At 41.9% G+C, this 25945-nt stretch overlaps 1 long non-coding RNA gene across 2 annotated transcripts in view; it reads right to left on the bottom strand.

The window, feature by feature from the left end:
- The window catches only part of LOC308690752, a 133307-nt gene that overhangs the window by 12645 nt on the left and 94717 nt on the right, over positions 1-25945 (bottom strand). Inside the window, exon 3 of one of the 2 annotated variants that reach the window (XR_014030182.1) lies at positions 18024-18234. This is a non-coding gene — a long non-coding RNA (uncharacterized lncRNA). Of the gene's footprint in view, positions 1-17669; positions 18235-25945 lie in introns of those variants that run through there. The other variant, XR_014030181.1, reaches the window with a different exon arrangement.

Genomic DNA, 25945 nt, shown 5'->3' with positions numbered 1-25945 from the left:
GGAAAAGCATGCACTGATTGCTCAGTGTTTGTGGGCATGTTTAGACATGGAGGAATGTTGACCTCATCTGCAGTTCATGGTCAGATACTGGAAAAATCCATTCAGTTCAAATGTCAGCCCATGTCATTGGCACTAAATCCCCTACAGTACCAAATCTATGTATTCTTTATTATTAGTCTTTCCACATTTTAGAGTTAGTTACTGATTCCTGCTCTGCACATACTGGGCTTCTCTCAACTAAAAACTAACGTCGTGAGGTGCATTCTGGGAAGGTTTGTTTATGGATTTTCTAGGTATGTTGGCTTGCTTTTCCTTGTCTATCCACTCCAACACATCCATAAAGGGACACAAAAAAACTTTCAAAATTTCTTAAAAAACTAATTTCAGACATGCTTCAGATGAAGAGGTTTTTATTAGTGTTGAGTCATCCTTTCTGTGCAAAAGCGTTCACACAGGTCGAATGAAACTCATTCTCATACACATAGCTATAAATAGTTCTTTATATAATAAATGATCTCGGCTTTGTCTAGATGTGTCGTGTGTTGTCCAGTGTTCTTCTACACATCCTGCCTTGCACTTTCAGCTCAATCCCAATGTTGTTTAATCTGGGAACGGAGGCTTATTAAAATAATGACGACTAAGGGATTTTCTCTCCCTATTCATGTTCAAAGAGATCTTTGTCCTTCAGTGCAACCTACTTGAAATGTTGCCCAGAAAGTTGATGCTGCCCGATTGTTATCAGCAGGCCCTAAAATCACCCTGTTTATATCCTCTCTCTTGTAATTCAAACCACTTGCTTCTTATTAGAAATCTGAGATGTGCTGTATTTTTTCTTCTTCTCTTTGTTTTAATCTCATCTCATCCCTGTGTAAAATATTCATTCCTCTTCATATGAAATGATATCAAAATGACAGCTTGAAACAGATCTTGCTCCGCTAAAGATGGGCAGGTCTGGAACACAATGAATGGCTCTGAGCCACTGCTAATCTAGCAAACCCTGTTATTTATCTCTGTCGATGTATATATGTATTCAGTGCGCTTATGTTTAATTAATTGAAGTAGTTTTGGCCTCAGAACAGCTCCTGAAACACAGGAAGGAAACGATCCGTATTACTTGACTGTAACCCTGTTCCCTGAAAAAGCGGAACGAGTTGCTGCACTGCTTAGCGCTTTGGGAACGTCTTTAATCGTGGCCAGCTGTGAATATAGTGTGTAACACGTCAATAGAATTGACCCGGAGGTATTATAGCCTCGGTCGGTGACGTCCTCGACATGCACCCGCGACACGAGGTTATAAACAGATGAGTGCATCGTCAGGATATTTTGTCTGAAGAGCAGTCCTGGGACATCTTCAGCTCGGCAATGCAGTGCAGCATCTCGTTCCGCTTTTTCAGGGAACAGGGAATCTCTCCTGCTCCGGCGCCGTGAACGGCGGAGGGCTGAAGGCCTCAAGACGTCTATTTAAAAAATTTCATAAAAATAACAGCTAGGTTGCAGGTGCATCTTAGGGCTAGCTAGCATGTTAGCTTAGCACACCATCAATACACAACAGCTTATGAGATTAAAACCATGTTTTTGCTCCAAACTTACTTTATAACGCAAGTCCAGTGTTTTAAATAATAATAATAATTATTAATAAATAATAATAATAATAAATAATAAATAACCTTCTGTGATTTGATTTGGCTTCAAAAATCTGACAGAAAATATATTGTTTTATAGCATTCTGCACGATGATAAAGTCTATATCGATTAGCATTACATTATAAATATAATCTATTATTATGAAAATACCTGACATGTATCGAACAACACAGATAAATCATATTTTGTTGCAATCATGTTTATTGTCTCCAAAACATCTTTATCTGCATGTTACAGCGATCTCTGTTTATGTCAGCGAGTTCCTGGAATGTCACATGATTATGGCACTTCTTCATGTGTTTCATATATGGACTAAATGTGCATAGAGCGCCCTCAGTGTGTATTGAAAACACAGTACATCAGAGTATCCAGCACTCCCCAAATCACCAGAGGTGGCGGGGATGTTACAGTGGTTTCGTGAGGGTGTCAGGTAGGAGCTGATCGATATATTTGACATGCCCCTTCCCAAAGGGGCACACCCCCACAGACCTGGGACAAAAAAAACCCTCAGGATTTTGGTCTCAGGTCTATTATGAGGCTGCTGAGTGCGACGAGCCAGTCCCCAGTCTTTATGAGGGGGAGCGCAACTCGCCACACTCTGCCCGAGCCGAAGAAGCGCCGAGGCACGCTTCGGTAGTCAGGCAAAAGGACATCGCGATCTGGAGAGAGAGTGAGCGATAGGGACACCCCCGTCTCTCGCTCTTCAGCCAGATCGACACGCGAGCCCCACAATCGCATTGCGGGTGCTACCCCTTTAAAATAAGCAAAGCGATCGCGAAGCACTTTACCTGTGTTCTGACATAGGACGAGAACATGGAGGGACACAGCGCTTACTCTGTTGTTGACTCATGATTTTACTCTTTTCACTTGTTTGAAGAGAGAAATAGAGAAAGTTCTGCACACTGATAGTTGAAAACTAACTCCTAGAGAGATGCTTCTGACGCACACATACACAGAATGGCCTCCTAAGACAGAAGACCTGACGATGAACCTGTGGCTCATCTATTTATAGCCTCGCGTCTTCGTCATGACGTCACTGACCGAGGCTATATTACCTCCGGGTCAATTCTATATTCACAGCTGGTCACGATTAAAGACGTTCCCAATGCGCTAGCAGCCCAGCATCGATTGTAGCTTTTGAAAGGGAACACATCCTCTGTGTAGTGACAGTTCAAAGAGAAATGAAAGTGAGATGTGAAAAAGTGAAATGTTACTGTATGATAATTTTATACAATCAAAAAACAAGTGGGTGTTCGTATTCCTGGACCTCTTTCATTAACACTTTCATTTTAGCATCATTTCTGTTACACTCAACAGTTCCAAACCATGGTGCCAAGAACAATATTCATCTGTAAAATGACTGTCATTTTTCCCATAACGAAGCCAAATGACGGAAGTAATGTGTTTATAAGTAATGTTTGCTAATGCTGTGATTACTAGACATTTTTGCACTAAACACTAAAGCATTTTAAATGTAACACAACAGTTGCAAAGCCTTTTTAAAAATGTATTTTCAATTTTTTATACAGAAACTTGAGTAATCCTACTTGAATTTACTGTTAATTATATGAAGAGAGTATTGACAAACGTCTGTAACCTTGATTGGGGCTAATAAAAATGTAATAATCTATGAGTTTATGACCTTTATACTTTGTGCTTGAGGTGTGAGAATATGATTTTATTATGATATGTAACATATCTAGTAGGCCTGTGCGATTAATCTAATTCAATTCATTTAATTCAGCTCTTAAAGTGTATTTATGTTGTATTTATTTCTCTGTTTTGTCTCTTATTAGTTTCTAATTGTATTGCTGATTGTTTACGTGTCTTATATAATTATTTTGAGGACCTTTTTCATACATGAATTAATCTAGAATTAGTTTTTGCTGAAGTATCGATAATTTCACTGATATTTAAATGACTCATATCATGAAATAAGACTTTGATCATATGTTGATATTTCACGTTTTGAACTGCTGTTAAATACCGTTCATTGTAATTGTATTACTGTTCACATAGTGTTTGTATATTGTTCTTACAAACTGAGAGGCAGCGTGCCACAGATGGTGTTGTCCATACATCATAAGATGTATTTAGCCCAGATTTTCTCTTAAGAAATCATTATTATAATGCCCTCATTATTATAATGCTGCACACAAGCACAATGCACCATGGGAATGGATCCTGGAGCAGACACAATTTCCAGCCTCGAGCAAAGAGATCCCTTCTTATGGGTAACTGCAGAAAAATCTGTGTAGGAAATTAGTTATATATATATATATATATATATATATATATATATATATATATATATATATATATATATATATATATATATATATATATATATATATATACATGTGGCACTTTCATGGAATATAACCAAAGCAGACTAATTTTGCAAAAATAAAACCCTCAGCATTATGAATCATTTTTAACCCACTCCATTAGAGTCCATTAACATAACGTGACTTCTGTGAGTCTCCGAGCTTCGCTGGACACGACTCAGCAAATCCATTTGCTAAAATAACAGTATAATTGCACTAACCTGCTCTCCAGAGATTATTTCCTCTGAGCAGACACAAATATGAATTCACTTAATATAGGCAATTTGATTTGGGGGTGGGGGGGGGGGGGTTGCATTGCATTGCATTACATTGGATATTGTCCAGGCATTGGGGAGACGTGTGGCGTTGAATGGCAGAGGTGTATCCATTGGCCCATGGCGTGGCGTGCCAGTTGGGATTGACAAAATGGTCCTCCGTTATAAAGATTTCATTCACCCAGAAGACTGCGGCTATGAATATGAATGTGTTTTTTTAGCTCTCTGTATGCAGAGACATGTTCTGGGACACATTAAATTGGGCCAGTAAGTGCTGAAGGAGAGTGGGTGGCTGCGATGACTGAGTTTGACAGGCTGTGTGATTTTCCTCCGAGCAGGACCCGGGACGGCGCTGGGTTTGTGGGACCCTGGGAAAGATAATGAACATGGGCCCCGTCGGTGTAAAACTTCCCAGAATATAAAAACATCACTCTACTAGCACATATTTTGCTTAAAGGTGACATATTATACCCCTCTTCACAAGATGTAATATAAATCTATGGTGTGAATGTGTCTGTGAAATTTCAGCTCAAAATACCAGATCATTTGTTATAGTTTGTCAAATTTGCCCCTTTTTGGGTGTGAGCAAAAACACGCCGTTTTTGTGTGTGTCCCTTTAAATGCAAATGTCCCTTTAAATTTGCAAAAAAAGCCGTCCTAACGTCTAGGCTAAAACAAAGCAAGGTTTGGGTTGTCAGTGTACATTTAATAGACGTCTAACCATAGCTCAAGAATAGACTAGTCATCAATTAGATAACACGTCAAAGAAATGAAACCAAACACCTTGTAATCACTGTTGACTTTGCTTCCATGATAGAATATCATACATCTCGCAAGTTATTTTGGCAAAAATGAACCAAATTCAAGGTTTTTCTGGTTAGAAGTACTCATAGATGGATTATATAGTTAGCCTAGATGGTGAAATGACGGCTGTTGCTTGCTGGGCCCTGACCCAGCGTGAGGTTCCTTCATGTAAACATGACAGTCTTGTTTAAACATGGGGAATTCTTTCAATTGTATGTGGAACAAAGAGGCACATCTTTGAGAAAGCGTGGGATTTAATTGGCTCTTTGGGCTCAAGGTCTAGCTCTATTGTGATATGGGCACAGAATGAGAGGGGAGGGGATAAGCGTATCGTCACCTGTGGACACTTGTATGTAATACCTTTGGGAACTGGTTGCTTTTAACGTCTCCACTGGGGATTTTCTCCATTTATGGAGATCCTTTTATACAACCCTCTTACGCAACCCCTTTGTCACGCTAAACCAGGGTTTCTCACTAATCTGACATGGCTCGTTTAATTCATGGAGCCTTCTACTAATGAACTCATGAGACAATCAGCTGTGCTAAATAAGGACGATATCAGACATATTTTGAGTCTCATAAAGTTGCACCTAGATAGTCCCCCTAAAAGTGTCTTCACACTCGGTGTGCTCTTAATGAAGAATATCGTTTGTGAGTTTCCCCTCAGCTTTCCTCCACAGATGGGCTCCTGGAGTGGAGGGATCCGGGAAGCGATCCCTAGGTCAGTGTTAGGGCTTGTTTCGGGCTGTCACAGACTGGATCTGAGCATGAGTGTGAAGTCTTGGGGTTCGAGATCATTAGCACACCAGTAATAACAGCCGGAATGACGCTTTGGAGAAGCAATGATCATTATTATGGGGAAAGTGCAGCAGTCAGACTTCACATGCCAAATGTTCTCAGTCCTAAAGAGTCTTGAAGAGCTTCTAACATTTCAGTATCTGCCAGGTTCACATATTGCTTGTTTGCTGGAACCTGGTGCATGTGTGTATTAATTGGACTGGATCGGTTATTCCACCACCGCCACGCACCTCTCTATGTGTTTTCTGTGACTGTAGTTTACATTAGGGCAGTGAATGTGAGGCTAGTCTTTAAACTTTAAAGCTAGTCTAGTCCACTTTAAACTTTACTCAAGCCTAGAACCACCCAGGTAAACAGGAGGAGATCATCTCGAAGACAAGTATTGTTGAACTGAAATAAGGGATGTAAAATGCTATAGAAATAATGGACCTCTGGAGCAGGTTTCATTCTGGGTTAGAGATCGCAAACCCAAACCGGACCAATGAGCTGTGAGTACAGGACATCATGTGTATGGTGCACTTAAGCCACTCCCCCTGAATATAGTGATAGAGTTTGAGACAGCATTGCCTGTCTTTTGCTGCTTAATAATAATACGAGTTTATTACATTTATGTTATATGGATTATGATTGTGCATACCCTAGTGAATAATAAATATACTAAAACATACTTATGCTAAGTATACTATAAATACATGTACATATGTATGTACTTAATATAAAAACCCTGTAATTGTTCTTTTGGTATACTAAATATATACTTATATACTTATATACTTAAAGTCTGCTAAATTGGATCAAGTAATTTTGTGCTTAATATACCTAAAGGAGAACTCTGGTCAATTTTAACATTGAGCTCATTTTTTTGTACATTTGGAGTGCTGTCAATACAGAGAACAACGACAAAAATCGGTGTTGCCTACACCGTGTTATCCTCTTTTTAAAATGTGCACCCTGTTGACTTCAATGGGGCAAGTACTAAACCTGCTTTTAGCCTCTTAACATCCTTGATGTGTCATTACAAGTGCACAGAAAATGTGAGTGATTCCTTCTGAGTGAACACGGGTGAATCTGACTACAGTAGATGTGAAAGATATGAATAAAAATGATGTTTATTCAGCCAGCGCACATACCTGTATTTACATCCTGTTTTAGGTCGAAGTCCATAGTAGTCGATTGTCGAGTTCACGCGCATAGGTTTAGTTACCTACGATCACGCGCGTGAACTCGACAGTCAATTCAAATTTATTTCTATAGCACTTTTCACAATATTGCATGGATGCAAACCAGCTTACATACGTAGGAAGTAGTTACAAGTAAAGATATGTAATTATGACAAATAAAGAAAACAACATATAGTTAGATTAATTATAGCTAGACTTGATCAGAAGTTTTATTTGTTTAATGGGCCGTTACAAAAAATATTATGAATTATTAAACGAATTGTTAAAATGATCATGACGAGTCGTTCAAAATACACAAAAAGTAAAAATAAAATGTCAAATGAATTCAGAAAGTAAAACTGCATGAGAAGTAACAACGTAAAATGAATGTCAATTAAAATCATGTTATTGTGTTTTCCGTCAGGAGCAGACAGTCCTGCAAAACACTGAGAGATGATCCGGATCTGTGTGTGTTTCTCCCACCAGCACCAGTGCAACTGAGTCCCTCACATATTCTCGTGTGTGTGTGTGTGTGTGTGTGTGTGTACTTGTATAGACTATGATTCTGCTCTAGTTTGGACCATGAAGCAATTTTGCTTAATGTAGCAGAGCCTATGTTTTCTTGTGTGGTCTGACGTGGATGAAGTCTCCTGCCAAACCGGTCAGGTGGTGTGTGTGTGTGTGTGTGTGTGTGTGTGCTGCGGTCTGGAGGCTGTCACAGGCTAACACCACCACCACCACCCGCCATGCCACCCGCTTACTGCTAATGCTGGAGATAATCGGCCTACACACACACACACACACACATCTTATTTGTATATGGTGTGGACTTTGCCGCAGTTGTTTTATACTGAGCCAGTTGAATTAGCTGTACATATAACCCTAAAAATCCTTCCAGAAACCTTGGCATGTTTACGATGTCCTTAGCCAGTGTGAAGCTGATGTCATGCGGGCCGTTGGGAACTCTCATAATATTAGCATATCGAAGAGAAAAAAATATATTTACTATTTTATTAAAGCATGACACACACACACTCAGATTTTCTTTTGGGATTAGATTTATAATGCAGAGTTCTACAGCCACTCTCCCATACACACACACACACACACTCACTGGCATTTGATCAGTAATTTATGAGCATGCCAACTCATGCGCACACACACATGCTAAGACTTAAACACACACATGCACCCTTTGAACTATGCAGAAGTCTCTACGCCCGAGATCAATGTGTTTGCTTAAGGAACGAGAGGAAGTTTTCATGTTTTTTTCAGGGTTTTTTCAGCCGTGCCACAGGTGAGGTTTCTCGTTTTTCATGTTTTGTTTCATTCTTTCGCATCTCAGCCCTGTCTGCAAACACACTCAACCCCTCAACACTCGCAAACGTCCGACATTACTCAGTTCATGTGGACGTTCGAACCGTTTCCTCCTCAGCCCTTATCTTATCTCCACATCACATTCATTATCATTGAAACTGGTGTGCGAGACAATTATACACTTCGTCATCTCTCACTGATACAAAAGGAGCCAAAAAGCGCCATTGCAATTCCAGGGGTAATTGGACATGCTTTGAAAAACCTTAATCTACAGTAATAAATACCATGTTGTGTGAATATGGTATTCATCTGGTATCAAAGTATTGCTGTATTACTATAGCATGATACTGCCACAGTGTGCTGTGGATAAACGAATGTTGCTGAGCTAATGTCGTGACACTCGACTACAGTAGTGGAGTAAAAACAAAGCTGAAAGCAAATAATAAATACTCGGGCCTGTAACTAGCAGTAAAGAGGAGGTTCGCTTGGTCTTCAATCTTCAGTGATCTACCTGTCGTCTTAAAATGACATTCATAATAAAATCAAGCTCATTTTAAAGTGGGTTGCACCTCGTCTCCAGCGAGTTTCATAAGTGTGTGGTAGGTGTGTGTGTGTGTCTTCAGTTTGTCAGCGAAGGCCTCCAGCTGCAATCATCATGTTTCCTCGGCTGAGCTGCTGTCATGATCTCATTCACCTGTGCAGACAAGACTCTGCTTCTGTGAGGCAACGGCAGGTAGACGAGCTGGTGACTGGTTGAGTAAGAACACAGGAGCTGCAGCGATAGGCCGGCACCGGGCCGGGGTCTAGATAAACCCCAGTCTGATGGCTCTGTAAGGCTTCTGATAAGAGTCTGTCTGCTGGAGGATGACTCACGACTGAGCGCTTATATCTGGAGATCAGCAGACCTGCGTTACAGTGATATCACAGAATAACTGTGGCATTAGCTGAGCGTCGGTGCGCGGCGTTGCCTGTGTCGTCCCGCTTTGACGAGTGTGTTTTTGGTGTTTTCCGGGTTGCCGAGTGGGATAGCGGATGACATGTCTGTACACAGCCTTCTGAACGCTGTAGAAACTTGTGAGCGAGCAAATTGCTTGCAGATAATCACAGGCCTTATTCCCACCTAGATGATCACGCTGCCGCTGAGGGTTGTGGGTAATGACAGTGATAGTGGCTTTGGAAAGAGTGATGTCATGGAGGAGTGCTAAAGGCAGTCTGGAGCTGGTGGCCTGATAAAGGGAAAGTCAAGTCTCCTTTATCTATACAGCGCTCTTTACAACACAGAGTGTTTCACAGCAGCTTTACAGAGATAACAGGACAATAATGCAACAATATTTGTTTCTAGAAGAAGTCTAGAAGCCTAGAAGTCGCAGTCCAGCTTAAGTGAGTTCAGTGATGGTTCATTTTTGTTGTAAGAAAGTTATTCATTTAGATCATTTTTATATATATATATATACAGCCGCTCTGGAGTAAACAGTGGTGTCATCGTCCAGCTCAGTTCAGTTCTCATGTAATGGTGTCAATGCAGGAGATCAATAATATTGTTGAACATTAAATGTCCCCAACTAAGCAAGCCAGAAGCCAGCAAAGGCAACAGTGGCAAGGAACCAAAACTCCATCAGTGACAGAATGGAGAATAAACCTCGGGAGAACCCAGACTCAGTCGCTCAGTTCTCCTCTGGCCAACGAGTGTACAGTGTATGATAATGATCCAGGAGCATTACAGGTCAGAGGTCAGATTGGATCTGGACATTCAGAATATTATCCAGCTTCATCTGGTTGATCTGCATGTCTTCCCAGAGGACGGTAACGGTAATGCTCTTTCACAGGAGAACGAATGGAGTTCTGCAGTCCGCACACATCCATCTATCCCTGCTGGAAAATCCAGGATTAACCAGCATCACTCATCCAGGCTGGTGGACCAGCATTCAGCACCCCATGCTGGTCATATCATTCATCATTCAGAGGCTCCTCTTAAAGACATGTTCACATGCGGCAAGAGCTAGAAGAGGCTAATGTGGATATCATAGCTCATATATACAGTAGATATATTGGGAGAATATTGAGGTATCTGACTGCAGACTTTGGGATCTCGGCACCGTTTGAGACATTCTGACAAACAGTAACATATAAGAGAGAGAACTTGAGGTTTTCCTTTGTTATTTTTCTTTCATATGCATCAAGGAGACTTGCCCCAAATCTTGTGTACCTTTTTCTTTCTAAACCCTGCGTCCCTGATGCGTGAAGTGCTGTGTTACGCTAGTGCACTTACTGTGCAAACATCCCCTTGTGAGGTCTCGATGTCCTCTCCTCTCCTCAGCCCCATCCCTGTGCTACTTCAGCTCGAGCACGTACACACGTGTTATAGTCCCCTGTTCACCGGCACACGAGTGGTGGCACTGGAGAACATGTTTCCAGAGGACATCCATTGAGGACACAGTGGATTTCAACTTTGATTCATCATGACGGCATCTGGTACGAGCTGCAGATAATCCCACTGTAGCTCAGCGTGTACCTGAAGCCACCTCTGTCCAAACCAGTCGTGCATTCGTTCATTTGATCTTTACTCGATTACAATAGCGCAGAATCTCATCGAACGATGACTGAATGGATTAAATACCTTGAATAAGCCTGTTTGGTTTCATGTCTTCGCTCCACTAATCCTTTATTGACTGTCCAACCGGTTGGCAAAGAACATTGTGCAATTCCCTTTGTGTGAAGTTTTAAAGAGCGCAAACAGAAAGATCTCACTCTCTTTCTGTGGGTAATGTTACATCAGGTATTGCTGATGAGGTTTGACTCAATTAGCTCTGGGTTTCAGAATCAAAGTTTCCAAAGCGAGACAGTTTTGACAGATGCTGATGAAGCGATTACCCGAAAGCATTGTTCATCAGCATAGTTCGGCGAGTCGGTCTTTCAAGAACCTTTTTTTTGCCACTGTCTGCTTCTCAGATGAAGGGAGTGAAGAACCTGCTAAAGACACAACCCAGTCGCGGCCCAAGCGTAACACCAGCCTAGCAGGAGTTCTGTGATGTGCCTGTGCCATCGATGGGAAACACACTTAGCTAAGTATCTACACATCCACCATTTAGCTGGATGTCCTAATTTGACTGTTTTCTTAAAGCATCTCAAAAGATTCCAGCACTGGGGCTCTCATGTTGCCTTTGCTGACCTCTGTGCACTGCATGCTGGGTAATGGCACAGTGATGTACTGACACCACCAGCTTACAACACCTCAATGTCAGCATGGGAAGCGACTCACATATGGGATCTATACAGAGTAATGACCGTCCCATCACTCTCTACATCATTATTCACCTGTGCTGTCTGTGTGTGTCTCCTGTACGGGGTCACGAGACAGCGTTTCTGCGCAGGAATTTAATGCAGATCACACTCATGACACACTCTTAGTTTCCAATCCAGCTTCCAAGCAATTTGATTATTGATAAACACATTTTTTCACTAGCTTCACTATTATTATTTATTTCCCATACTGCAGCCCAAAGTATACTTCTGTTTAACGTGTATGCTAATGTATGCGTACAAACGCGTAGCCTCTCAAAGTACACTCCATTTGATATCGCGGTCGAACACAGTCGGTCGACATATGCGCTCTAGAAAGCTTCATCTTTGTTTTTCACCTTCCATCATCTGTTTTTCTCCAGTTATGACCAATAAAAATGTCTTTGTACTCTTTTAAACTGAAGTTGCATAACCCTAAACAAACACTTGTTGCGTCTGTTGTTGTTTCAGTCTCCGATGTTTTGTTGAACAACTGATTAGTGCAAATCAAATTCAATACGCATGTGAGACCTTGTGTGTATGCGCGGTTACAAAAATCACCCGGACTCTCACGTAAAAACCAAAGTATACTTTGGGCTTCAGAACTGGTGGCGATTGCTCAAAGCAATAACCCTTAGTACTACATTTCATTACATAACCGCCGTTTGTGCAACAGACATGAATTACACCTCAAATCATGTGTCTTATTGTGGAGAGGTGTACAATTACTTTTGTAAGCAGTCACACTTACAGACTGGAAAATCCCTTAGACTTAGGCTCTTTTACACCAGTGTGTTTCCTTTTTAAAACGCATAACTTTCACTAAGGCTACACCTGACGTCCACAATACTCCAGAGTTTTCCTCCCTCAAAAACTGAGACTTCTTGCGGACCCCGTCTTAGTTGCATTTCAGTGTAGACGGACCAAAACGGAGACTGCGTGACTGCCCACATTCGCTACCTGATTGTGTCTTCTGGATCATTGCGTGTGTGTAGTGTGGACGGAGACCTGTCCTGGAAACACAACCACCAATCGTTTTGGATTTTTGTTAGAAGAGGAGATATTGATTTCATTGGCACTTGAGAGATATGATACAGTATTTCCATGAAGCTGAGGTGTTCTGCTTTGTCCTAGCAGACTAGCTCTTATTCTCTGGATGAAGAAATGCGGCTACTGATGAGCACGAAGGAAGGAAGCAAATTACCTCGTACTCTACACTTACTTCAAACTGTAGCTGTCAATCAACTCGTAGCATTTATAACACCTCTCAGACATGAAGGAGCCTGTGTTTGTAAATCTTTTCAAGAAAGGAAAAAGCAAGACCGACAGACGGACAGACAGACAGCAAGACATTCTCTCTACATATGAAGTGTCATGTTTCAGTCTCAGACAAATAGTCTCTTGTCTGTGGATGTGTTGAATTGTCCTGGTGCCATGAGGGCTGTTTTCCCCTCGCTCTGATGTGAAGATCGCGGTTCAAACAGAGGACACGTTTATGTGGAATGTCACCACATCAGCTTCTGAATGAGATAAACATGTTCATGCTATCTTGAGTTTCATAACTGTGCAGTCAAGGCATCAGTTCAGGGTATTCACGCAGTCGAGCAAAGCCTGATGGGGTATTTTTTGCAGGGACAATCCCGTCTGCTGGTGCACATCTTAGATGCACACATAAACCAAATGGCAGCATGACTGCAAAACACACTGGAGTTCTAGATAGGAAGTAAGGGGCTGTTTACACGACACCGTTTCAACGTAAAGGAAAAACTTCTCTGAATTAAGCATATCGCTGTCGTGTAAACGTACCCTAAAGTGAGTTATGAAGTATTTCTTTGAATTAATAACTGATATAAATTAGAAAACGTTCATCTGGATTCGGCCACTGAGAATTACTGCAAACTTTATCATCAACAAATCTTATTTATATGAGAAGGGAGATGACTTTTACATCTAAATGCAGTGGAAACTGAAAGCCCACAACTATGAACTGCTTAAATCAGCCAGCTTTACTACACTATGTGTTTGTCTAATAGCTCTAACGATGTCTCAAGCTCTAACGATGCCTTTTTAAATTAATATTTGAGTCGCTCGCTGTATTTTACACACTGATTTTTGCATGTGGTGTGAAACTGGCCTAATGTTCTCAGAGCTGCGCTGTATTTTCTATTCCATCTCTGCAAACTTCATTAGAGCCCTAATATGTTTCTTATTTAAGGTGAAATTGTAGCAGACTTCCATTTTTGCGCCTAGAAATGGAAAGCATAAATGTTATTGGCACGTTATTGCCAAAGTTTGTCAGATGGTTTGAGGCAGCTCGACTCATTTCCTGTAATGTGTGCCTGAAGACTGCAGTGTCTAATTCAGGATGAGGTGAAGATGTTTCCAGAATATCTGAGATCTGGGCCTCTTTATATTCTTTATATCCGCAGAGATGCGTTTGGACTTGGTGGCACTGTGCTGGTTTTCTTCTAGCGAGCTCCTACCTGTCCTCCCTGCAGCCGGAGGCCATGCGTAATGAGAGGGTTTTTCACACTCGCTGCTGAGACTCGTTGGGTCTGTTCATTCTGCCACCAAACCTGAAGCTCGGATGAATAAAGGCGTCAGTTCATGTGTGTGTCGTGTCATGTCTCAGGGTTTTGTCGTGAGGTTTGCGTCACGGGTGCTGGTTCAGTTCACACTGCCCGTCTCACTGAGGATCTCGACAGCCGTTAACTGATGGGATGCTTCAGCGTTTCCACACTGGAGACGAGAGAAAGGCCTCTTCCTCAAATCTCCATAAATCTGTCCTCGAATTTCAGCCTTTCCAGCGCTACTTCACAGCAAAAGTCTCAAACGAAGGTCTGAAGAGAGAGTTAGTTGAGAGCCGTTGGCTTGGATCAGCTGGCTTCCTCCACTTCTACTGGTGATTTCACATCAGTGGAAAAATGATTCATAAATCCAGCTTACATTCTCAGTGGCAACAAATCCCTTCAGTGAGCCTCGGCATCCCGGCTGATCTGCTGTAATGGCACTGTCAACATGCGGCAGTGAGCGCTGGGACGCTGCCATGTCCGATAGGATCGCTGCGGAGAGAGAGAGGGAGAGAGAGAGAGAGAGCACAGGCCGGCTGCTCCCAGCGGATCCTGAGAGAGTTTTTGGCTGCTCCTGTTCTACCGCTATGGAGCCGGCCAGAGATAAATCCGGACTGAAGAGACAGTTTTAGCAGCGATGAGGAGTTGCAAATCTTTCCTTTTTGCCTTTTTGTTGGATATTTCATGTCTTTGTTGAGAGTTCAAAGCAAACAATCAAACAAACAATCAAAAAAGCACTGGAGAGATATCACGAGAAGTCGTTCCCCTTACTTAAATCAGTGCTGCCCATGATCTCGTGCTCTGGGAAAACTGCACCAACGCCTCTTACTAAGACAGAGAGTGAATCTGAAATCACCCCCTAAACACATGTTCACTATTCCCTATGTTAGTCGTTCACTTAAACTGTTCACTTAAAGGCATGAATGAAAAGGAGTGAGCGAATTCAGAGCGTACATCAGTTGTCCACTCATTATTGCAGTGCAATGTGGGATTGAATGAGTGCACTCAGTAACGTCCACTGTGTTTTCGGACACCACTACAAATGGCTGTCCCCTCAAATAACGCCCTATTTGAGAATCAAATAACCAATACCAAATCATCCGCACTACTGCTAATCACCTGAGGAAGACTGCACTTCTGTCCTGAACGCTGACAGGGGCGTTGATTATTCACTGTTTATTAATAAATAGGTATGTGTTGTTGATTGGAAGGGATTATTTCTGAGACTCTTTACTTCTGATACTTACTAGTACTTGCTGGTATAGATTGTTTCAAAGCAGCTTTACAGTAATAATAGGAAATCAAGAATAAAGTTATTATCCAGATAAAGTTAGTTTTTGATTGATTCACTTCCGTTGCTAAGATCATTAGTTATTAACTTAGGGTCCGCCAACAGAAAACAGAAACTTATAATGCGTTCTGGTTGTTTATTTAAACCTTGAAACAGGTTTTACGGCCCTGTCCCTAATAGCACCCTAAGTCCTCACGGTCGAGTTCTGCGTGGGAGGGATTCTTCAATCCCATAAGATTATGTACCACTTCCGCCAAAAATAAGTTCGATTTTCTCCCGCTCCCGCCTGCCGAAGCCCGTAGGAAGAGGTCTACGCTGATTCTCCAGTCCCGGTCCGGTTACTATAGGCTATTTTTCCCAATTTCCACGCACACGATGCTTCAGATCTCCAGTTACAGACTTCTGCGTGCGGTTATTATTAGATAATTCTATTGTGCAGGAGCCCACGGCTCATTTCTCTCTCCCGCTCCGCATGCACATATCAGCAATCCAAACCTTGTCCCGCGGCCGTGGCTCTACCTCACGGTGCCGTTGAATAACGAGCAGAGGTTTGCCAGGGGTTGGCAGAAGTGCTCATCGAGGGATCATAGTGACCCCAAAGTGAACATGAGCACCCTTTTGAAACCTAAAATGACCAAATCTACACTCCACCTCGGCAGATTTGAAGCATCAAATCATGAGTGAAGCATTGCTGAATGTTCTGCTGTTAGCACGTCTGATTCTGTCCTGTTGTTCTCCACTATCTGTTGCATTGGACAGACTGTTCTGACCCTGTTCTCGTTTCCCTGGCACTGTGAGGCTGGCAGGGCAGATCTCCACCTCACACACCTAGCAGTGCGCTTTACAAGAGTCCACAGAGTGCCACAAACAGCCCTGGAGCCGCCCCAGAATCAGGCCTCTAACATCACGTCCCTACCAGCCTCCGATTCCCAAGTCCTGCTCCTTCTGCACGCTTAAGTGCAACCACATGTTATGCCACGGACGTAATCTTTTCCACTGAAGGGAGTTGGGCTGTGGGTGAGGAGAGGAGACAGGCTTCTCTCTGCCATCTACAGCGGGCACGATTCAAAGGTCAGAGTGCCGAGTGTGAGCCGTTCTCTAAACAAACGTGCGTCCGCATTCATACACGCACCGCCGTTCCCTGTCAGCCGCTGGAAGCAGCTTTAAATGTCTTTATTTGCTTCTGTGACGTCATTGGCTCTTCCATTTGTTTCTGGTTTTGATGTATCTACGCAAACATGCCATTAGTCAGAAATTCTGAGTCATGCAACTCACAGTAGTTGACAGGCGCTGGTTCTGAGAACTGAGAGAGTGATATTACCTCTGAAGTGGCCGTCTCAAGAGCTTCCAGCAACGCCTGAGGACACGTTCAGGCCCAGCTCACACTACACACAGAAGCTCATGGCCTTTGCACATGATGTCAAGACTAACCTTTTGTGTCATCTTTTCCTTGTGATACAGTCGTATGCACATCAAAATCAGTGTTAATCTTGTCAATTGAAACACTGTAAATGATTTTATTTTATGAGATGAGACCAAAAATGCTCTTGGAATGCTAATTAAACGCACTAACAACAATCTGCATGTTTAAGATAATTCAGGCATAGTCAATAAGAATACACTGTCCTTTGGAGACATTAAACTGAGGTCCGGACTCTCTGTGGTCATTAAAAACCCATGACCTTCTTGTAGAGAGAAGCTGTCCTGACCCTTATCAATCCTCGTCCACTGCATTCTCTCTGTCACGCTCTCTCTCTCATCTGCAGGTGGATGCTGCACGCTGGCTAGATATTCAACGCATTCTCATCCTAGGGCGTCATATACTGACCCTTTTGATCATCGAACGCACATGGCACCCTTTAGCGTCAGTATGACACGCACAGAGCTTTGTTCGGTTACGGGTAGGTTTAGGTCTGGTGTAGGGTTAGGGTTAGACCGCTAGGAGGCGCCTTCTGGCCCATATCTATCTGCGTCTCATATTGACGCTAAAGGGTGCCATGTGCGTTCGATGTCGACGAAATGTCAAAAGCATCAGTATATGACGCCCTAGGATGAGAACGGGCTGTAGATATTATGCACACTACCAGTCAAAATGTTTGGATCGGGAAGATTTTTAATGTTTTTAAAAGAAGTCTCTTCTGCTCACTCTAAGGCTCTAAGGCTGCATTTATTTGATTAAAAATACAAACAAACAAACAAAATTAGTAATATTATTACAGTTTATTTTAAAGTGTAATTTATTCCAGTGATCAAAGCTGAATGTTCAGCATCATTACTCCAGTCTTCAGTGTCACATGATTCTTCAGAAATCACTCTAATATGAGGATTTGATGATCAAACATTCATTAATATTATTATCAGTGTTGAAAATTGTTTTCAGGATTCTTTGATGAATATAAAGTTCAAAAGAACAGCATTTATTTAAAATAGAATCTTCTGTAACATTATAAATGCCTTTACTGTAACTTTTGATCAGTGTAACTCATCCGTGATGAATAAAAGTATTGATTTCTTTTATTTCTTTCCCCCAAAAACCAAAATAAACCATTCTTACTGACCTTAACAGTAGGGTATATATGAGAGATATGGTCAGCAGTGATTATACAGTGCATGTTAGCATCGCTGGAGCAGTGTCCTGACCCACGGTACAGTAGAGAACAGTCCAGAGCAGGGCACAACAGCAGACCAATGTCTTACATCCACATATATCTGTCCAGTCCCCCAATCCCCGGTGTTCCCGTCACACTCGTCCACCGGTCTGCAGATATACTGTGGAAACAGACAGAAAACATGTTCAGTTCAGTTTGAGAGTCTCAGATATTAATAAAACAGCTCCATAATAACACAACAGACAGAACTGCATCAAAGGCTGAATCAACTGAATCAACTTTGTTTGAGTTCAAACAAACAATATAAACTTTTTTTTAAAGATTTTATCAATATGGACTCAACTGGAAGGTCAAAAGTCTCTATCTGAATGGTGGTTGAAGACGTTAAAAATAAGATGATGTCAGAGAAAAATAAAACTAATTTCAGATAAAGTGCTAGTCATCATATTTCTTATGTAAGATTAAGACATAAACCAATAATAATGATCTGATGAGAATTAGAGATCCTCCCGCTCTGCTCTGTTATGTCTCTGTTATTGAGGAGAGATGATGGACAGAAGACGTGTGCTGATTAAAGGAGTGTGTGAAGATGGTTCTGCCTGTGATCTGAAGGAGAGGTGTCCAGAGCGTGACTACTCCTCAGCACAGGGGTGCAAACGCATGTATGGTCAAAAAAGAGAGAGGTAATCGAAGCCCTCGCCCCGCTGCAAATATCCAGATACTACATTGCCACCATCCCCAACCCACCCCTATAGGCACATAGAGTCAAATGACATTTAGAAAAACTATCTTGCACTTCTTCTTCTTGCTTTACTCCTACTTCCTGAAAACAATTTCACCTGATGATTTGAATAGCTCTTTTTGTAAAGAATTAATAATTCTAGGATGATTGGGGTAATTGTGTAGGGTAGGCCTAGTGCATCTGCATAGAAACTAATAAACAAAATACAAATATAAATACAATAAAACACAAATACACGAGAAATAAAGCAGTGCTTTATGTTTTTCAGGTAAATTAACTGTATTAAGTATTAATACAGTTTATCTTTTGACAAAACGTGATTTTTCTCTTTCTCTTTTGTTGTTTGATTAACTTTGGTGACACAAACAGCTGCAGGTATATTGGGTGCTGTCCCTTTAAGACGAATGCACGTATCTAATACCGGTAATGACACGCATCCGTTTTATTTTGACTGCGTTTACGGGGAAACTCGTTGAGACGGACACTGGCTTATTTTTTCGTGCACATGTCTGTTCAAACACAAATAGATAAGAAAGAAAAGGGAATTCGGTGTTCACGAACTTCACGTGCGGTCTGCGACTGCGTGGCTCTGTGCGCCGACAGACCATCTACACTTGGATGTTAAACATAATATATATAGCCTGATACAGCAAAGACAACGCCGGCAGTATTGACGGCAAAATAGGCTACAGAATATTTCGTTCTGTAGGCCTATTGACGGGGCAATATTTGAAAATCGATAATTAGGTCTATTTTTTTAATTACAATTATATATGCATTTGTCAAAACCGAGAAACTTTCAAGCATCAAAATGTAATTTATTGATATGTATTTGCGCCTTCTATTTTGTCTGAAAGCTTCCAACACTCTTGCGTGTCGCGTGAAAAATAGGCGTTGGTTGCGGTTCTATTTCTAGCACGCGGTTTCGGCGCGGCTCGAGAAGTGTGTGTGTCACGCAGGCATTGTGCTCTAACACCAGCTCTAACCAGTTAACATGAGAGCCGACATAAAAACGGACACTCCACGCCACGCAGAGAGAAATGTGATGCAGTGGCAGATCCAGAGTGAGACAGAAACACTAGAGGTTCACGCTTGCGCACATACTGCTGGTTTGGCGCGCAGTGTTCTGATTCGCTTATTTCCTATTTACTTGTTGGTGGACGCAATCCAGAATTACTGTTGGTTAAATTATAATCAGACCCTCTCACCCCACCCCCCCCCCTCCCCTTAAAAAAAACTCTTCGGATCTGCACGATTCACACAAGTCACCCAAACTGCCGTGAAAAAAGCGGGAGGCGCCGAAAAGCGCGCTGTTTGCACCCCTGTCAGCAGACGTGCTGGAGAACAGCGGATCTACCAAAGGGCACAGCTCTAGAAAGCTGGATTCAGAAAGACAACATGACGGTGTAATCAGCATCAGTGCTTGACCTGTGACCCCTGGTGACCCCTGATGACCCCTGATGACACCGATGCTGGTGTGTCGCGAAGCTCCTCGTTCCCGATGTCGTCACCGTCATGACTTCACTCATGTTTGCGGTAACACACACACACACCCCCAGCATGACATCAGTGTTGTTCCTCAGTGCTGGAGTCTCTGTGGAGACGGCGAGAGGAGCGGGTGGCGGTTCGAGTTCTGGTGTGTGTGTGTGTGTGTGTGTGTGTGTGAGGAGTCACGTTCCACCTCTACCTGTCTGGGCCTCGTGCCTGAAGCTCAAACCTGCCTGTGTGTGTGTGTGTGTGTGTGTGCCTGGGGCCAGAGCTTATCACTCCATCAGCTCATCTGTCTGTCTGCTGGCAGTATGCCTTGAGTCACACACACACACTCTCACACACACACACTCTCACACACACTGCTCTCTACAGCGAGACCCTCAGCAGTGCTACCACACACTCATCTTCAGTCTTATAACTAATACTGTGATCACACACACTCGTAGTGAGACACACACTCTCACACACACACTCTCCACAGCGAGACCCTCAGCAGTGCTACCACACACTCATCTTCAGTCTTACAGTGCTTCATCAGACTAATACTGTGATCACACACACTCTCCACAGCGAGACACACACTCTCACACACTCACACACACTGCCCTCCACAGCGAGACCCTCAGCAGTGCTACCACACACTCATCTTCAGTCTTATAACTAATACTGTGATCACACACACACGGGTCAGGCTTCACACTTACGACAAGAGGAAGTGCTTTCAGGACATCAGGTGTTCACAACTAAATAACGCATAAACACTTTTTGTATATCAGATTCACCTGGTTCAACCTGTAATAAAACAATCTCAGTTCTCTGTTTGGTGGCACATTTAACTCTACTGCATACACACTATATGAAAGAGCTAGTCTGGACACGTGCGGTTCCCGTTTAACTGACTCAAGAACAGTGTTAGCGATTGCACAACAGCTGGTGTTCAGTTTCCCACACATCTGTAGAGCGAGCGTTATCACACTCTTCACAAGTAACCGTACAGCCTGGCAGTGCCACGACTCGCAGGCACACACACATCTACTGTGCCAGTGTCAGTGGTGAAACATGCTAATTACTCTAAGGTGTTGTGATTAAACAGTTCCTGAAGGGAACCGTATCAATGTTCCTGTTGTGACCCACGAATAGTTTTGACACCAGTCTCTCTCTCTCTTTCACACACACACACTCCTGTACGTTACAGTTCAGAGAAGAAAACACAGTTCAGAGAGCTCTCTTTTCATTACACACACACAGTTAAATACAACTCACACTCAACTGCTGTAAATATATAAGTATATAAATATATATAAAAGACTTCTAAATATATAAATAAAAACAACGAACCAGATGCTAAACCTGCCATGCTAACCCATGCTAATGCTAATCCATGCTAACCCATGCTAATGCTAAGCCATGCTAACCCATGCTAATGCTAACCCATGCTATATCAGAAAATGTACCTCCAGAAAAGGGAAAATACATTTCCAGACATAAAATACATTTTGGTTGAATGCAAAATGTATTTTTAAAAATGTAAAATGGATAATATAATATATATATACATTGAAAACATAAGAAATTACAAATAAATATATGAAGAAATAAAATAATCAAACTTATATCAATATATTTTTATTAGCGATATATTTTAAGACATGTCTGAATACATCCAGGCCTAGCAGCGACTCAGTGTGTGTTAGCGCTGGCTTTAGCGTTAGCGGGCGCCGCTAACATGCCCACGAGAGCTGGAGACCTGATCTAACAGCAGTTTTAACTCTGAGAATCAGCCGTAAGCAACTGATTATCCAGATCTCGTGAGTAAACAGGACGAGATTATCAGATTGGGGTTTTGTCCCAGAGCAGTAGAGGAGAATACGAAGGGTTTTGATTTCGTCATGATGCCTGTTGCAGCGGTCAGTCCTCAGCACAGTTTGGTGAGACGCTACAGACGTGTGTGTGGTGAGCGACTCTCATTGAGTTAAAGGCTTCCCACAAATACACACTGCAAATTTCCATTAGACGCAACATAATATACACACCATGGTCATGATATACACAGAATGATTGATCTTTCACTCACTGTGTGTGATCGCACGAGCTCAGCGCGTGCTGTGGTGAATAATTAAGCGAGGATACGATCTTTGGTGGATGATGATGTTATAAATCATCTTCTGTCCTGCGTGCCGGTTAAACTGGACATGCTAATCACACACAGGCACTGGGAACCACACGACAGACCTACAGGAGACTTCATTAAACTCTCTGATTAACAACCAATGAAGAGCCTGTGGCTGAACACGATAACATCAGTCTGATCCAAACCAATTACAATGTACACGCTAATCTAACAACAACTCAAAGTTGCTAGTCAGAGGTTTTACTTCATTATTAAAATTTAACTTGCACGGATTAATTGTTCACCACAAGACTAACAAAGTAGATAGGGTCAATTTTGATTTCATGTCGACTTTAAGAGTTAAAAAACAAAGTAGTGCACACAACTAATGCAAACAGTAAGAGTTCCTGATTAAAGGCCCTTTTTTTCAATAAGTCACGCACAGAAACCTTCAGTCCAATGCATATTAATTAATGCAATACAAAAGGGAGTCTTCAAGCGGTGAGGATGATTGTGTTGTCCTCTCTCTTCTTAAAAAGAGGGAAAGAAAGAGGGAACATTGGGTCCATCATCCAGCCCTGAGATTGTAGAGAGGAAGGAGAGTTCGCTGTGGGATTATCCCGAGAGATTCAAGGTTTCAGAGGCTCAGTTTGATGCTTCGCTGGCGATCCTGGATCCACATATTAAAAAGAACACACCTGAACCAACTGACTTTGGCGTTCGCTTGCTACGGATGCGAAAAACGCAGAAAATCAAACCCAATCGGATTTTTTTATGACGGGCGAAAATTTCGGAGGCAGTGTGTAAACGTGATGGTCGTATTTATGTTTTAACGTGTGAACATTTCGGACGAGAATTTGGGATTCAGTGTGCAATGACCTTAAGAGTGGTTTCAGCTCAAGTGGAGCCAGGCTAGGTAATGTTCATCCGAGCAGCGCCCAGGGTTGGACCAACATCAGAGGCCGTGTGACAGTGAGGTCGGAGGGTCATGGGTCGGTCACAGGTGCAGTGTGACCCTCAGCGGGTGACAGCGAGAGCTCGGCCTCCATGATAAGAGCCCTGTTAATGACAGAGAGCCGGAACAGAAGAGCCGGTTCACCTCTATCTGTTCCCAACCTCAGGTGAAAGAAGCGGAGAAGCCCTGTCGTCACCAGCTCACGCCACAACACCTCAAACCCTGGGAGTGAGTTTGTGAATATAGCCACTGCTAAAGGCCATTTTAGCCTTTGGCATTATGAAATGGCTATTGCATTGTAACGATTACATATTGTGTGAAGGACACAAACTTTATTTAATGAAACAAACTGATTAAATGTTATCCTGGCGCTCTCTGACATGGAAACTAAGATTAACAGTTGGCTTCTACGGGAGGAACTCAGTTAAATTCAATTCACATTTATTTGTATAGCGCTTTTCACAATACACATCATTTCACAGAAAATGCACATTACAGTTTAGAGTAATTTGTTATCAGACGTAACTGTCTAAGTTATGTATTTCAGAAATGTACATATAATAAATCACAGTTGGCAAAATACTGGAATACTGTATTGACCAATCAGCATCCAGGACCACAGCTGTATAAAATGCATTATAACACTAACAAAACTCAATAAACCTTCAGAAAATGACCAAACGTTGTTGAAAATCCAGCTTTTAATGTTGTTTATGTGTCTATGTGGTGTTTTTAATCTGCTTTAAGACAAACCATGTGTAAGTTCATAAGTCAACACCATTGCTGAGTATTTCCTCCTTAAAACTGCAGTGAACCAAAGACAGTCTCAAAAACACGCTTTGAAATCGCTGGTGTTTCTGACGTCACAAACTACCTTGTAACCAATCAGATCAACGTGTGATCGTCAACCAGTGGATCTCTGAGCTGAGTGAGTGAGTGGAGGCGGGGCTCATTTGCATATTCATAGAACCGAGCATACTAATTGAGGCAAGGGTGTCGAGTTACATTCAATATATTTTTTACATTCGAAGATTTGTCATTTTGGTGATCAAAGATGACTTTTAAGGGATAAAATGATTGATTACAGGGGGACTTTAAGACCAGCATCTATACAGACGTATCTTTGTGGACCTGTCTGTGGTCTTATAATGTTGTAACCAGTAACAAAACATTTTTACAATTTTATTTTCTGAGTTATACTACTACTTTGGCCACACAGTTTGTTCTGGTCCACAAAAAACACTAAGCCAGTACAGACTCCTCATCTGGAGTGTGTTTCCTGTTGGCTGGATGTCGTACACCCCACTGGTGATCTCTTACATGCTTCTATCGTTTTCAGATGACTGTATGCTAAAACACAAACATTAAACAACATAGAAGCAGGAGAGCAATCTTTCAGACTGACAGACTACAGGAGAAGACAAGAGAGAGATGCCAAGTTCAACAGAGAGACATGATCCCCTATCAGACATGGAGGAATATTGACAGGTCAACAGTTTTCCCAAAGTCAGTGCTTTCATTATCATCAACCATCAATATCCAGCCGTTAAAGGGTTAGCTGAACCTTCGCCACACTCTCCAATCTCGTTCACTCCGCTCAACACATTCCACTGCATGTTGTCCCAATGAGGTTTGGGTCTGTGATGTCTCGATTATTCGAATATATTCATAGATTTTTAAATTACGGCAGAAATTTAACCCAAGGACTAATGAATTTAACTGAATAATATTTGAGTCAGTTTCTCACACAAAGTTTTTGTATGTCTTCTGAAGATTTCCATATGAAGAATTCAGATTCATATGGATGGCTTTATATTTTTTGTCCTTGAACCTTGAGCAGCTTGAACATTCAGCTGAGTTTCTCCTTCTGTTCAACAGAAAACAAAAAAAAAGAGTTTGACAACACAAAACCAAGAAAACATCAGAATTTTCATTGTTGGGAGAACCATTCCTTCTTATAGAAGATGTTGACATTAAACTGTAAGGTCACTTTTGGTTTGCTTAGTTGGGGATATTCATAATATTCAACAATATTATTGATCTGCCTGTTTGACACCATTATATGAGAACTGAACAGAGCTGGGCGATAGAGCGGCTATATATATATATAAATGAACTAAATTGACAACTTTTTTTCAACAAAAATGAACCATCACTGAACTTACTTAAGCTGGACTGTGACGCTATTTTCTTCTAGAAACAAACTTTGTTGTATTATTTTCCTGTTATCTCTGTAAAGCTGCTCTTCTGTGTTCAAAGGTGCCTTGACTTGACTTGAAAGATCATATTGTACAGGGAATATATATTTTGATCCAGGATTAGAGTCATTATTTGGTCATACTTCAGAATGGGACATGACGTGGTTACATAACATGTCCAGAACCGACTTTCTTCACATAGATGATAAAAACAAAGGCATCGTGCAGGTCTTCACTGGACGCACAAGCCATCATGCCATGCTGTTTTACTGGGATTAGAAACAGCTTCTTCCATGGTGGGCTCCAATCTCACAAAACGTGAGCACATGGTTCCCATTGTGGTTTAAAGCAGACCAGGAGGGTTACGCTGCTGTT

This window comes from Scardinius erythrophthalmus (genome assembly GCF_964197995.2).
Source record: "Scardinius erythrophthalmus genome assembly, chromosome: 1".
NCBI classification, from domain to species: Eukaryota; Metazoa; Chordata; class Actinopteri; order Cypriniformes; family Leuciscidae; genus Scardinius; species Scardinius erythrophthalmus.
This window is presented reverse-complemented; position numbering and strand designations above follow the sequence as displayed.